Source organism: Gavialis gangeticus, unplaced genomic scaffold (assembly GCF_001723915.1).
Source record: "Gavialis gangeticus isolate Ggan-Ray unplaced genomic scaffold, GavGan_comp1, whole genome shotgun sequence".
NCBI classification, from domain to species: Eukaryota; Metazoa; Chordata; order Crocodylia; family Gavialidae; genus Gavialis; species Gavialis gangeticus.
This window is the reverse complement of record NW_017729032.1, coordinates 37,840,613-37,854,653: the sequence shown is the minus strand read 5'-3', so window position 1 is coordinate 37,854,653 and position 14,041 is coordinate 37,840,613. Positions and strand designations below refer to the sequence as shown.

At 46.6% G+C, this 14,041-nt stretch overlaps 1 long non-coding RNA gene across 1 annotated transcript; it reads left to right on the top strand.

Annotated features, from left to right (window-relative positions):
• The first annotated feature begins 11,815 nt into the window (after positions 1-11,815).
• On the top strand, positions 11,816-13,550 carry LOC109302481. Its single transcript, XR_002098806.1, has 2 exons — positions 11,816-11,868; positions 12,265-13,550. It is a non-coding gene; the product is annotated as an uncharacterized LOC109302481 (long non-coding RNA).
• The last annotated feature ends 491 nt before the right edge of the window (positions 13,551-14,041 follow it).

The following is a 14,041-nucleotide window of genomic DNA, read 5'->3' as shown; positions in this document are numbered from 1 at the left end:
GGCAGTGGGGCAGGTGGGGGGGGCAGGTGGCTTCTGTGGCTCTGATTCCAGCCCTGAGCCCAAGTTGGGACCAGAGGCAGAACCACAGCAGTTCCCTCTCCCCCTCCATCTACCCTCTACAAGCTCTGCCCCTTCCTTCCCCCTGCCCCCAACTCCCCCTTGCTGTCAGACACAGCATTGGCTCTGGCTTTAGTTCCATTGACTCCTAGGGTGCGGTGCATCTGGAACCTCTGTCCCCTGCCTGGCCAACCAGCAGTGATGCAGCTTCAGCCCTGGGACACTGCTGCATGGCTGGGCAGGGGCCACACTTCCATGTGGTCTGTACTCAGGAGGAAATAGAAGCAGAGCTGCATCTGACAGTAAGGCAGGGTGAATGGGGCAGAAGCTGAGGAGAGCGGGAGGGGGCAGTCAGAGGCTGCAGAGAGCAGTGTGGTGAGACACAGGGAGCATGTGGCAGGGGTTTATGCACTATGGCAGGGGGGCAGACTGCAGGGGGAAGAGGTGGAGGGGTGCAGTGGGCAAGGTATCTGACTCCCTGCAACTGCCACTGCTTTCTTTGCTGTAGCAGTGTGGGGGATTAATTTGACAGGGCCTTCTGATAATTAGATTCTATAGATGGAAAATTATAATAAATTTTATACAAAGTTTCCCAAATGTAGAATCAAATTATTGTGGAGGTCATCTTAAATTCGAAGTTATCTTGGATTTGGCTCAATGCATTATTTAGCATTCAGTGAAAACAGCCCCCAAAATATGCAAGCTTTCACCTGAAAAGGGTTAAGAATGTAGATGTGACAAGACTGATCATGGCTTCATTTTGTTTACTATTTTTAGGTTGTGTTGGACATTAAATCAAATTGTATAGTAGGCTGGATTTATTCCTGTAGCACCTTGATAATGTGTATGTCATTAAAATTCCACAAATAAAAATAAGGTCTGAGGCTGAAGAACCTTTTTAAGCATGTGTTTTATTTAACCATATCTCTGTGAATGCCTTTTATTTTACATCAGTGTTATACCTTGATGTGCTGAGGTGAACAGTAATGAACAGCAAGTATTTTTAACTTTTGTTTTGGGAATCAGGGGTAACATATTCCCAGCTGATGTATTGAGACACAAGGGGTGCACGTACATGTGCCAATTTAGGGTGCATTAGCCATTTTTAAGGTGCATTAAGGTCATGGGTCTACATGTCCGTGCCTTTAATGCACCTTAAACATGGTGATTTTAGGCCATTCATGCCTAAATTTGACCTGCCAAAGCAGATATCAAATTTAGACATGAATAGCTAAAGCGCCTTACTGCACATGTAGACATGCTAAGGCACATTAACGCTGTGTATGTTGACTGACTTGGGACTAACTTTAGAAAGATAGATACTACACTGCCAGGATGTATCCTTTCCTCTACTGCTATCCAGGATGTTGAGTGTAATGGCAGTTACTAAAACACTGAGTGATGACAAGAGCCCATGGTGATTGGCCTGATGAAAAAGGACAAAGCACATTAACCAAGACAAATCATGTGATTTGTTTAGCTTTACCAGTATGTGTGTCTTATTAGGTTTTTATTTATGTTGTTATTAGCTTCTTTTTTTCCTTTTTTATTCTTGGTGGGGAAACATGGTAACATGAACAGATAGCACTGGAACATTCACATTGTCCTCAGATGCAGAAGTGCTATGGTATCCTGGATAAGCAGTAATTTGGCAACTGTCCCATTTTCAATTAGACAAAACTAGGGATTTAAGGCTTGGCTTCTACTTTCATTCTTAGGGTGTCTTTACGTGTGCTCCTGTGTGGGGGTAGGGGGTACTTTAATTAGAGTGATTCTAATTGAAGCACCTGCAGCGCTGCATGTATTCAGTGTCCCAAGCTTCAAATGAGCAGTTGGGGTGCTTTAACTAAAGCTGAGTTGACAAGCTTTAGTTAAAGCCCCTGGGCCACCATTTTGAAGCACAGGGACACTAAATACATGAGCCACAGAGGCACTAATTAGCCAGCTCCAGCTAGAGTTGCCAACTCTGGCTGAAGCTATTTTGGGAGATTTTTCCTTGCAACATGACATAATGTCATTAATAGGGTGCACCAATAGAGATTTTTAGGGCTGATACCAATGGTTGATTTTTAACGAGCCATATCGTCTGATACTGATTCAATTGCCGATATGCAGCCAGGCAGCTTGGAGAGCAGTGTCTGGTTGGTAAGTTTGTTGTGGGGAAAGGAGCAAGGGGGGATGGAAGGGCCATGTCGGGGAGGGGGCAGATAGAAGCTCCTGTGGTGAGGGAGGGAGTGGGGCAGGGGCAGGGGCAAGAGCTGGGGCAGGTGCTGCACAGCCAGGGTGGGGTGTAGGATGGATCTGTGAGTGGCTTGTCCAGGGAGTGTTGGGGGGTTCAACTCCCGCTGTTATGTACACCCCAGGAGGGCATGGGGGATGTGTGGGGTGAGGATGGGCTGCCACTGTGGGATGGGGTGGGGGCAGCACTGAGCTCTTTCCCACAGGAGGCTGGGACAGGTTGTGCTCTGGGAGGGCAGCAGCGGAACTGGGAGGGGGGTTAGGAGGGGGCCTGCAGCCACCCCAAAATTTGCTGTAGGCCTACTCCCAGTGCTGCCACCATCCACCCTGAGTGCAGCCGTGGCCCAAACCTCCTGCCTACAAACTGCAAGACATGCAGCAGTACACCCCAGGTAAGTACCAAGGGGCCCTTTGGGCATCAGAACAGGGGGGCACCAAAGGCACCATTCAGAGGTCTTAAGTGCCTCTATACTAATGCTAGGAGCATGAGGAACAAGCAGGAAGCACTCGTGCTCCTGCTTGCAGACAATAACTTAGATTTAGTGGGGCTAATGGAAACCTGGTGGGACCCAACCCATGACTGGGAGGTACACATTAAGGGCTACAGGTTGTACAGAAGTGACAGAGTAGGGAGCAAAGGGGGCTCCCTATGTAAAGGAGCATTATACATGTGCCGTAATCAAAATGGGATCTGAGGAGGATAAAGTTGAGGCATTGTGCGTTAGGATACATGGAGGTAGAGGCGAAAAGGACTTGGTGGTGGGGGTCTGCTATAGACCACCACACCAGGAGGAAAAGCTAGACTTGGGATTCTTGAGGCAGCTCTCAGAGGCTGTACAGTCTAGGGATGTGGTTGTCATGGGGGACCTAAACTACCCTGACATCTGCTGGGAGGAGCAGTCAGCCAAATCCAGCTGTTCACGCAGGTTCTTAACCTGCATCCAGGACATTCACCTAACACAGGCGGTATATGGTACCACTAGGGGGAATGCCTTACTGGACTTGGTGTCGGCTACAGTGGGGGACCTGGTAGGGGAGCTGCAGATTCGTGGCACCTTGGGGACGGTGAACATCAATCGATCGAATTCACCATATGGCATAGGGTGGGAAAGATAACTAGTAGGGTGGAAGTGCTTGATTTTAGGAAGGCTAACTTCGGTGTGCTTAGGAGTCTAGTCAATGACTCACTGCAGGATAAGATTATTGGCAAGATGAGAGTACAGGAAGGGTGGTTGTTTCTAAAGGAGCAAATCCTTTGGGTGCAGAGGGAGACTATCCCAGTACAAGGGAAAAGGGGGAAAGGAGCCAAAAAACTTCCTTGGCTAAACAGGGAAATCCAGGGGAGCCTAAGGGCAAACAAGACGATATATAGGCGGTGGAAGCAGGGGGAAGCTACAAGGAGGAGTATACTTACTTGGCCAGCACTTGCAGGCAGGCAGTTAGAAAAGTCAAAGCAACTACACAGCTGAGGCTGGTGTTGCAGGGCACTAAGGTGCCTGCTCCTAGAAGAGCAGAAACTGCCTGGGGAGAGCCCAAAGAGCCAGACAGAAGCCCAGGTGCAGGTTACCAGGGCAACAGGTTAGTGAGCAAATTAGCCTGCACCTGCGCCTGGTCAGCTGACCGAAAGAGGCAGGGCCCTGGGGCCATAAAAACCCCAGGCTGGAACTAGGGAGGGCAGTTTGCTGCCAGTGGCCAAGGGGGAAGGAGCCCTCCTAGAGGAAGTGAAGGGAAGAGGCCTGACTGTAGGTTCTGCTCCTGGTAATGTTAAGGGGCAGAGCACACCTTGTGCAGCTTGAGTTATGGTATAGCCTAGGGGCTTGCATTTTTTACTTTTGTTTATAACACCGGTGGTTTGGGCAGAGGATATTGGGGATGAAGGAGGCCTCATTAGGGACCCACTACAGTGTGGGGGCCCCGGTGCCAGAGAGGGTGCAGTATTCGGGGTGCACAGACCCCGGTGTGCAGTGTTCAAGGGTGAACAGACCCCAGTGCCAGAGAGGTCACGGTGTTTGGGGGTGAGCAGACCCCAGTGCCAGAGAGGGCGCAGTGACAAGGGAGGAAGAGCAAACCCCAGCACCAGTGTGGGCGCAGAGACCAAGACAGGGCTGCAGAGAGCCCAGCACTAGTGTGGGAGCACTGACCAAGACAGGGCTGAGGAGAGCCTTGTGACGACCCAAGGGCCGAGTGAAACCAAGGCCTCGGAGGGATGCTATGTCAATACCATCTGTGAGGCTTGGGGCATGGTAAAGGGGTGGTTTGGAGCCACACATATAGTTCATAAGGCTGGGGGTGTCCCAAGACATCCATTGTGAAATGGGACCCACAAGGGGTTCGGGAACCCACGAGGTTCAGTGGGGTCTATCAGAACCGTGTCCAAGTAGACTTGAAGGCAGCCTCCCTATTTATTATAATTATATCAAGACATGGCAGGTGAGAATAGAGAGTGCCCATTGGGCCAAATTGGCAAGGTCAAGGGGCCCTAGGGGTAACATGGCCATCCTTGGGGACCCCATCCCATGGCAGCTGGCAACACAAATTAAAGACAACAAAAAGTCTTTTTTTTTAGGTCTGTAGAGAGTAAAAGGAAGGTGCAGGGCAGCATAGAACCCCCTACTGAACAAGAAGGGGCAATTAGTGACAGACGTGGGGGACAGGGCTGAGCTATTCAATGAACTTTTTGCTTCTGTGTTCCTGAATAGGGGTCAAGATAAATCTCCTAATGGGTTCTTAAATGGGCATCAGAGGGACACCAGCCCACCAACTGTTGATGCTGACTTGGTGCAGAGTCACTTGGATGAGCTGGATGTGTTCAAGTCAGCAGGCCCAAATGAGCTGCATCCGAGGGTACTGAAGGAACTGGCCTGTGTCATAGCAGAACCCCTGGCATGATAGTTTGAGCACTCAGAGTGCTTGGCTGAGGTCCCGGAGAACTGGAAAAGGGCCATTGTGGTCCCTATTTTCAAGAAGGGGAGGAAGGAGGATCCAAGTAGTTATAGGTCAGTCAGTCTCACCTCCATCCTTGGAAAGGTCTTTGAGAAGATTATGAAGGATCATATTTGTGGGAGTCCAGCAGGAAAAATAATGCAGCAGGGAAACCAGCATGGATTCATAGCAGGTAGATCATGCCTGACCAATCTGGTTTCGTTTTATGACAGGGTCACAAAATGCTTAGATGTAGGAGTAGAGATGGATGCCTTTTTCTTGGATTTTAGCAAGGCCTTCGATACGGTATGCCATCCCATTCTCATAAATAAATAAAGAGGCTATGACGTAGATGTTTACATGGTCTGGTGGGTGGCAAATTGACTTAGCGGTCATACCCAGAGTAGTAGTAGATGGGTCGATATTGACCTGGAAGGATGTGGGTAGTGAGGTCCCTCAGGGTTCGGTCCTTGGACCTGCACTCTTTAATATTTTCATCAGTGACTTGAATCTGGGTGTGAAGTGTGCTTTGTCCAAGTTTGTGGATGATACTAAATTGTGGGATGAACTGCGCACTCTGGAGGGTAGGGAATGATTGCAGGCAGACCTGGACAGGTTAGAAAAGTGGGCAGTACACAAAAGGATGCAGTACAACAAGGACAAGTGCAGAGTGCTGCACCACGGGAGCAAAAATATCCAGCACACCTACTGGCTGGGAAGTGACCCTCTCAGCAGCACAGAGGTGGAAAGGGATCTTGGAGTCATAGTGGACTCCAAGATGAACATGAGTCATCAGCATAATGAAATCATCAGCAAAGCTAACCACACTATATCATGCATCAGCAGATGCATGACAAAAAAACCAAGGAGGTGATACTTCCCCTCTATGCAGCATTGGTCAGACCACAGTTGGAGTACTGCATCCAGTTTTGGGTGCCATACTTCAAGAAGGTTGTTGATAGACTCAAGAGGGTCCAGAGGAAGGCCACTCATATGGTTAGGGGCTTACAGGACAAGCCCAATGAGGAGAGACTGAGGGACCTGGACCTCTTCAGCCTCCACAAGAGAAGACAGAGGTGATCTTGTGGCCACCTACAAATTCATTAGGGGGATGCAGCAAGGAATTGGAGATGCTCTGTTCACCAGGACACCTCTTGGGGTAACAAGGAACAATGGTCACAAACTGACAGAGAGCCAATTTAGGCTAAATATCAGGAAAAACTTCTTTATGGTAAGGGTGGCCAAAATTTGGAATGGGCTTCCATGGGAGGTGGTGCTCTCCCCGACCTTGGGGGTCTCTAAGAGAAGGCTGAATAGGCATCTGGCTGGGGTCATCTGACCCCAGCACTCTTTCCTACCTAGGCATGGGGTCAGATTCGATGATCTGTTGAGGTCCCTTCCGACCCTAGCATCTATGAACCCCCCTGCCAGAAGAGTCCGGTGCTGCCTCTGGCTCCAGCCCATAGCAGCAACCTGCCCTTGTCCCATATGCAGATCTGGAGGCACATGCCCCCCATGCCCTCCTGGGGTGCACACAGCGGCCGGAACCACCACCCCCTCCCTGCGTCCCCTGGATGAGCCACTTGCAGCTCTATCCCATACCCCGCCCCGGCTGTGCAGAACCTGCCCTTGCCCCAGTTCCAGCCCCACTCCCTACCTCCCCACTGGGGCCTTGATCTGTCCCCCCTTCCCTGGAAACAGACTTACCAGCCAGATCCAGCTGCTCTTCATGCTGCCGGGCTGCACTCCTGGCCACATGAGAGCTGTGCTGCAGTTGTGTGCATGCAGGGGGCATTTATCAGGGACATTATCGGCCACATCAGCCAAAAAAAGCCAATTGCTGATACTGTCAATTTTTCTTATATAGGTGCCAATCCAATATGTGACTGATGTATCAGTGTACCTCTAGTCATTAATTGTACTGTTCAACCCGTTCACAATATCAATCTCCTGGCTTGCTTTCAGTAGTCACTGGTAGATCGATGCTGATTCAGGTAGACTCCTCACCTATCCAGGAGGGTTGGCATCCCTAACTTCAGCAGATTTATTGATTCTGATCTAATGTGCTGTGTGGCAGTGCATCTCTGGAGCAGGCAGCTGCCAGGTGGGTAATTGCGGCAGTCATTGTCAAACACAGGCCAGATATATAAAGAGGATATTTGGCTGCTAGCAAGGAAGGCAGCAACATCAGCTGACTAGGTTCCTGCTCAGGGACCTAGAGGTGAGGGAAGGGGCTCTGGGGAGGTGAAGGCTCCTGTTGTCCTAGGTAAGATGTGAAACTGCACCCTGCCAGGGAAGGGTGGCCTGGTGGGGATCCTAGTGGTGTGGGAGCCCCCAGGAAATGCCAGACCAGTTACCTACCTGCTGAAAGGTGGGAAGGGGCACCTTATAACCCCAGCCCCACATCCCTGGTGGTGTTCCAGCAAAGCAGGGGGAGCCCAGGCTTGTTAGGAGCCCTGAGGCAGAGTGCAGGTCAGAGGAGGGACCTGGAACCATGCCCAGGCAGCAGGGTAAAGCCTGGGGGTGCGAGTAGAGACCCTGAGAGAGAGAGAGGCAATAGAGAGAGAGAGACTCAGGGAGAGAGGGGCGATGGAGAGAGAGGCCCTGTGAGTGGGAAAGTGAGTAGAGGCCCTGAGAGAGGGGCAGAGGCCCAGTGGGGGCACAGAGGCCCAGAGATTGGCCAGGAGTGAAGTAGGCTAACAGTTGTAGAGTCACTCAGGAAACGTTCAGGTGAGGGCAGCAGGAGATGCCCAACAGACTGCGCTGGGGCTGACTGAGGTGTGGAGAGACAAGCCTGAAGCTAGGTGAGGCTGGGCGGTATGAATGTGGCCCAGGAGAGAGGGCATCATGAAAGAAGCCAGGTGAGAGCCTGTGGAGTGAATGGGACCTCGGTGAGAGTGTGGTGGCATGAGAGCAACCCTCTGGGGTAGTATGGTAGAGCTACAACTGCATGCCCAATTTGCTCTGGACCTAGGCTGGAGAGGTAACACACAGTGAAACATCTGCAAGGTATGGGGAATGTATAGGGGTGGGCAGAGCGTGCACTTATGGACCTAGTCATCGGGGTATACAAAAGGTAGTCTCCTGCTCAAGTAACAGCTAAACTTTATTTTCATCAAGGTGTGGCAGGAGAGTAGAGCGTGTGGATTGCCCAGAGACAGGGGAAGACTGGAGACAGAGACCTGGCCAGGAAGGCAACCATGTTACATGCTGTAATTACCATGTGTCAAAGCAGCATCCCTGCATGTGTACAGGCACCTTAAGGCACCTGAATAAAGGATTTGCAATAACTTCACTGACAGCAGCTTAATATTTGTTGGCTAGAAAAATCAAATGTAGGTACCTGTATATGGGTATATGATCCTAAACTGGACTTTTGAAAATCTTAGATAGAATTCTTTACTTTCTGCTTAACCCATTATTTAGAATTGCTCTGTGCTTTTTAAGCAACTGGCATCTTTCTCTCCCAATGTGAACATAATAATGGGTGGATTGTGTCCCATATGTCATTTTAATTTGTGAAGTACTTTTGGGTGCTCGATGTAAATTGTATTAATACAAAATGGAGACAAAGAACTGGAGACATCTGTTTTGCAAAACCAAATGTTACAAATAGAGGAGGAAGAAAAGGAAGGGGGCATCCTTTGTTAACAAAAGCAAAAATTTTGTATCTGTGTATTTTGTACTACATTTAGAAACATGGTAAATACAAAGCAGCCTAAGTTTTCAAAGAACATATTACATAGCGGAAGCAGCATCTGCAAGCACATGTATTTTTCATCCCACTCACATTGTACATAGTGCTGTAATTCTGGGTGCAGTTCTGCTGTCATTTATGGCTTCTGCTTTGGCCTAATTTTCCTATAATCTGGTTCTTTCAATAAGATACGCATGAATTCATTAAGTAGGATCATATTTTTCATGTCTGCAATTAATATACAAATGAGTGTACTTTGTCAGCATGGTCTACCAAAATACAGGTCACATCCTTTGTGATATTCAGATTGGCTAATCAGATCTCTACCTAAGGATGCCAAAATCCCTTCTCTTGTACTACCACTCAGATTCTTCATTGTTCCTATTAAAAGCAAATACCCTGAGGAAGGAAAATTAGTCACACGAACAAAGAAGCTAAAGGCTAAATAGATGTGAAGACCAAACAAATTGATCATGTTTGAAGAAGAATTTATAGTATCTGTCCTTTGGCTGTTGCTGTTCTACTTTTTCATGTGGAGCGTAAAGCCCTTGCAGAGTAGGTTAGGCAAAATAATTGCTTGGGAAACAGAGCAGGAAGAATGACTTTCGGATAGTTGCTATCCACAAAAAGGGCCCAGAGAATAAGGTTGAAGCTCTGTGTCTGAGAAGACAGAGAAGAAAGAGAGCTTAAAATCACCTGATCCTTTGAGTAGCTAGCTCTTGGAACAGTTCTACACAGTCTTTTTGAGAAATGATCTTTGTCATGATGTTCTGCTCTCACTGCTGGTCAGTTCAGCTCTAATACACTACCATGTCTTCTTAGTAGCTGAAGCTATGGAGTTTTTATGTTTACGTTCTTGCTGTTAAATTGTTTTACTTACTTGCTATAAACTTGTAGTTTTCAAGAAAAACACCTTGCAACTGTTTCTTCTTGCAGAGTCACTCTGCTGAGTTACAGGCATCCATTCCAGTGCTGCTACCTATGCAAAGTCCAGGATGGAAGAATTTGTTGAGCACAAGTCCCAAGGGGTGCATCTACATGTATGCTTTAATGCACGGTAGCCTATTTTACTGTGCATTAGAGTATCGCAGCAAAAACTAAGCTAATATACTAATGCGCAGTAAAATTAGGCTGTGGTGTACTGTCACTAAAAAACCATGTGCTTTTGCTACTAGGCATTAAGGAAGCCTAACGCGCACTTACTTAGAGGTCCTAAATTTGATGCACCATAGCAAAAGTGCATTAATGGCCATGTAGATGCATCCAAGGTGAAACCTGTGAGAGGTGAGGGCAAAGCATTTTCTATCTAAGGGCCCTGGCTGTGGGACAAACTTCTTGAGCAAATAAAATTATTCTATAGCCTCACAGTCTTTATGAAATCTGCGAAACCTTTTCCTTGAGAAATGGTCACAAGAAAGAGTCCTAACATTGCTGCCTCAAGCTTCCAACCACCTAGAAATCATCCTTTAGTTCTTCAAATCCCCCCCAAACTCTTTGAAGCAAATCATACAAAAATAAGTGCTCAAGTATTTGCCACGTAAGCCTAGAAGGCCCATTGTCATGGCACACCAACTTCTGTAGCCAAAAGCGTTTAAGGGAGTGATGTGGCCAATATTCACGTCCAGCCACCTTACTTCTGCAGTCTGTCCAAACATTTTTGGAAAAAATTAATAATAAAAGTAAATTACTACAATAAAAAATCTTTCCCAAGCAGTTTTTTACCTGGGATAGGGAGACTGGCACTCTGCTATTGCTCTTGATTGTACATGGAAGGTACTCGGGCTTTATGATGATAGGCAACAGTAAAAAATCCTAGGATAAGTAGACAGTGATGTATTCTTGAAGTTTTACAAGAAGTAGTATAGCCCAGTACAGAACTGGGAAGCAGAACCTCTCCCCAACTCCCAGTCCCAGATCTGAAATATTGTTTTTCTCACCTTGAGCAAGTCACTTAAGCTCTTCTGTGTAAGTGAAAATATTGAGAGTTTTAGTGAGTTAACTTTTAGTGAGTAAAGAACTGAAGATGAGGAGCTTTGAAGATGAAGTACTAAAATAAAAAATGCTGTGTAAGGTCTCAGTATTGTTATGTAAAGGAATTCATCTATAAATATAGCAGCAGATTTTCCCATTTGGGATGTGATTCTGCCTAGACAGATTTTGATGGATAACTTTTTTTTTAAAAACAAATGTTGTGTCTTTGACATGTGAGATTACATTCATTTTAACTTCAAATTTTATGGTATGTTGTCACAGCAACGTGGTGATGAATCTGCAGCATGCAAACCACTACCAGCTGTCCATGTTGGGCACCTATACATGTGATGGACCTCTGGTCTGTTGCATGCTCATTAGCATGCATCAGAGCAGCCTCAGTTAATTGGGTCTGTTGCAAGGCTACTGATGTGTGCTAATTAGTGTGCTTCAGCAGCCTCTGTGTCACGTGTATTCAATGTCCCCACATTTCAAAATGGTGGCGGGGGTGCTTTAACTAAAGCTCATCTGATATTTTGAAGTGCAGAATGCTGAATACACATGATGCTGCAGGTGCTTTAATTAAAGTGGCTCTCAGAGCCGCCCTAATTGAAGTAACCCCCTCCACTACAGAGCCTACAGTAACCCATGCCTGGCCCTTGCTGAAGGTATATAAACTTGGAACCTAGATTTTGAATTAGAAGGAGTGTTATTTTTTACAGTTTAGTTTTTAGATAAACTAATCAGGACTGTTTTACTAATGGGTTTTGCTAGATTGCAATGGAAAATTAACCCCTTTCTTGGGGTTGTGCCTGGGTATAGCTAAGACTGTTTGTTGAATTTAACTGTTAATTGTATTCAGGTAATCCCATGTGTTCCACTGGGTTTTAGGGATAAACCTGAAGGCAGAACTGGTGTGGTCCAGCAGAGAACAGATATAGACACACAAGCAAAAGCCTCTTGCCTGATTTAAGGGCATTTAGGTACTTTTTAAAAGCTTTGGTTTTGATTGGAGCCTTAAATTAAAGATGGGCATATTTTTAGTTTCAGTATATTTTAAGTTTAGATATATTGTGCTGCTGCAGTTGCTCAAAAAACCTATAAAACTGCCCTGCATGGGAATGAAATGATTCCATTGGTTTGGGAATTTCCTGGTTTGGGATACAGAACTGTGTAATTAGAGAATCATAGAGTTAGGAAGGACCTGTAAGTCCAAACCCCTGCATGAATCCAGGATGTACTGTTCACAGATCATCCCAGAAAAATGCTTGAAAGCCTGTACTAAAGGGGAGTCTGAAGGGGATTCTATAGCTAATGGAGCAGGAGAAGAACAGAGTTACTTTTGCAGAGCATTAATTTGGAAGTAGAACTTCTTTTAGGTCCAGTATCTAGTTGGGACTTGGTGGGAAAGGATAGTGATGCAGACCCAAGCAACAGTGATGAAAGAACTTCAGGATGACAAAGGCCACTTCTCTAGAAGACTTTGTAGAGCTCACCCCAGAGCTACATTGGGAAGCACATCAGCAAAAGCTCAGTCCTCAGGTTGGAGAAATGGTTCCCGTCACCATCTGGAAGCTTTCACCCCAAATGTTACAAGACAGTCACCGATCAACTGCTGGGAATGTTGTCAGGGAGGTTTGCAGTGCTATGCAGAGACTGCTGCTGTGCTGTTTCATAAAGCCTGGCAATACCCAGAGGTGATGGATGACTTTTTTTTTATAAAAAACAGTTTTCAAACTGTCTGGTGACTACTAATGGAACAAAGACACTTGCTTATCCCTTGCCCCTCCCTACTCCCAGCCCCCATACAAAGCCAAAACCTTCATCAACCAGGAGAAAGATTTGCCCATGGTGCAACAAGGCCTGATTGATGATCACCCTGGAAGAGTCATCAATAATAATGTGGGGTGGTCTGGAAAGCTCTGTAATGCTGGGGTATGCCAGTTTCCTGGAACAAGCAAGGGGATGTTTGCTTTCCAGAGCTCTGTGGAGTTTGAATTTCTCCTGTCATCCTCCATGGCTCAGCTTATCCTCTGCTTCCTTGGCTTTTGAACTGTTTCACTGCATGCCTGGGCAAGAGAAAGGTGTGTTTTAACATTACCTGAGTAGCTGCAGAATGTATTTGGAATGCACTTTTGGGAGATTAAAGGGTAGGTGGCAATGTGTCATAGCACAGCTGGGTGCTTCTCATTATTAAATGGTTTGCATATTAAGTGCCTGCCATATTTTACACATCTGTGAGAGCCAGGACAAGATCATGGAGGATGAATAGGAGCTGGAGGCCAAGACTTTTGGGACTTTGGGCATATTTAACCAGAGATGGTGCCTCTGCAAAATGCCTGTGAGATCAAGAAAATAAGGTCACTAATACATTCTGCTCCTTCTTGGAGTCCAGGGGGTAGTTGTGGGTAATTCCACAAGTAAATTGGATTTATTTGATTTTATTAGGAATAACATAGCATAGCATAATGTTGTGTCATTTATGGGGTGAGCTGTACTTCAGTGAAATTCTTCAGCTGAGTTGTACCAAAATGAATGTATTGATAAAAAGAAAAGGAATATTGCTTGTTGATCCTACACAAAACAGTTAGAGAAAAACACAGTACAAACTTAATATCAATGGAACTGAAGGATGGCCAAATAAAAAGTGCTCATATGACCACCATCCTGCAGGTCATGTGCTCACATGGGGTCTACTCTGACACCTGAATTGTAGCTGGATTGAAGTAGGTTATAAACAGGGGCTTTTAACCCCTGTTACTTAAATAGAGAGAGCACATTGCTGCAGCAAGCAGAATCAGGTACAAGCTGCAGAGAGGCTAGAGGCAGAACTGGAAGATGCAGATACTAACATAAACCCTCCGTGTCCCATTATGTAAAGGAGGGTGGGGAAGGCCATCTGTGACTGGAATGGGGAGGAGCATAGGACTATATAAGCCTGGTTATACACTGAAGTGTATATAAGCCTGGTTATACAGTGAAGTGCTCTCAGCTAGAATACAAGGCAGTTGAGGGGAAAGAGACTTAACAGTGGGGGTCTACTACAGACCACCCAGCCAAGGGGAAGAGCTAGACCGGGAATTCTTAAGTCAGCTCACAAAGGTAGTTAGGTCAAAGGATGTGGTCATCATGGGTGACCTGAACTTTCCAGATATC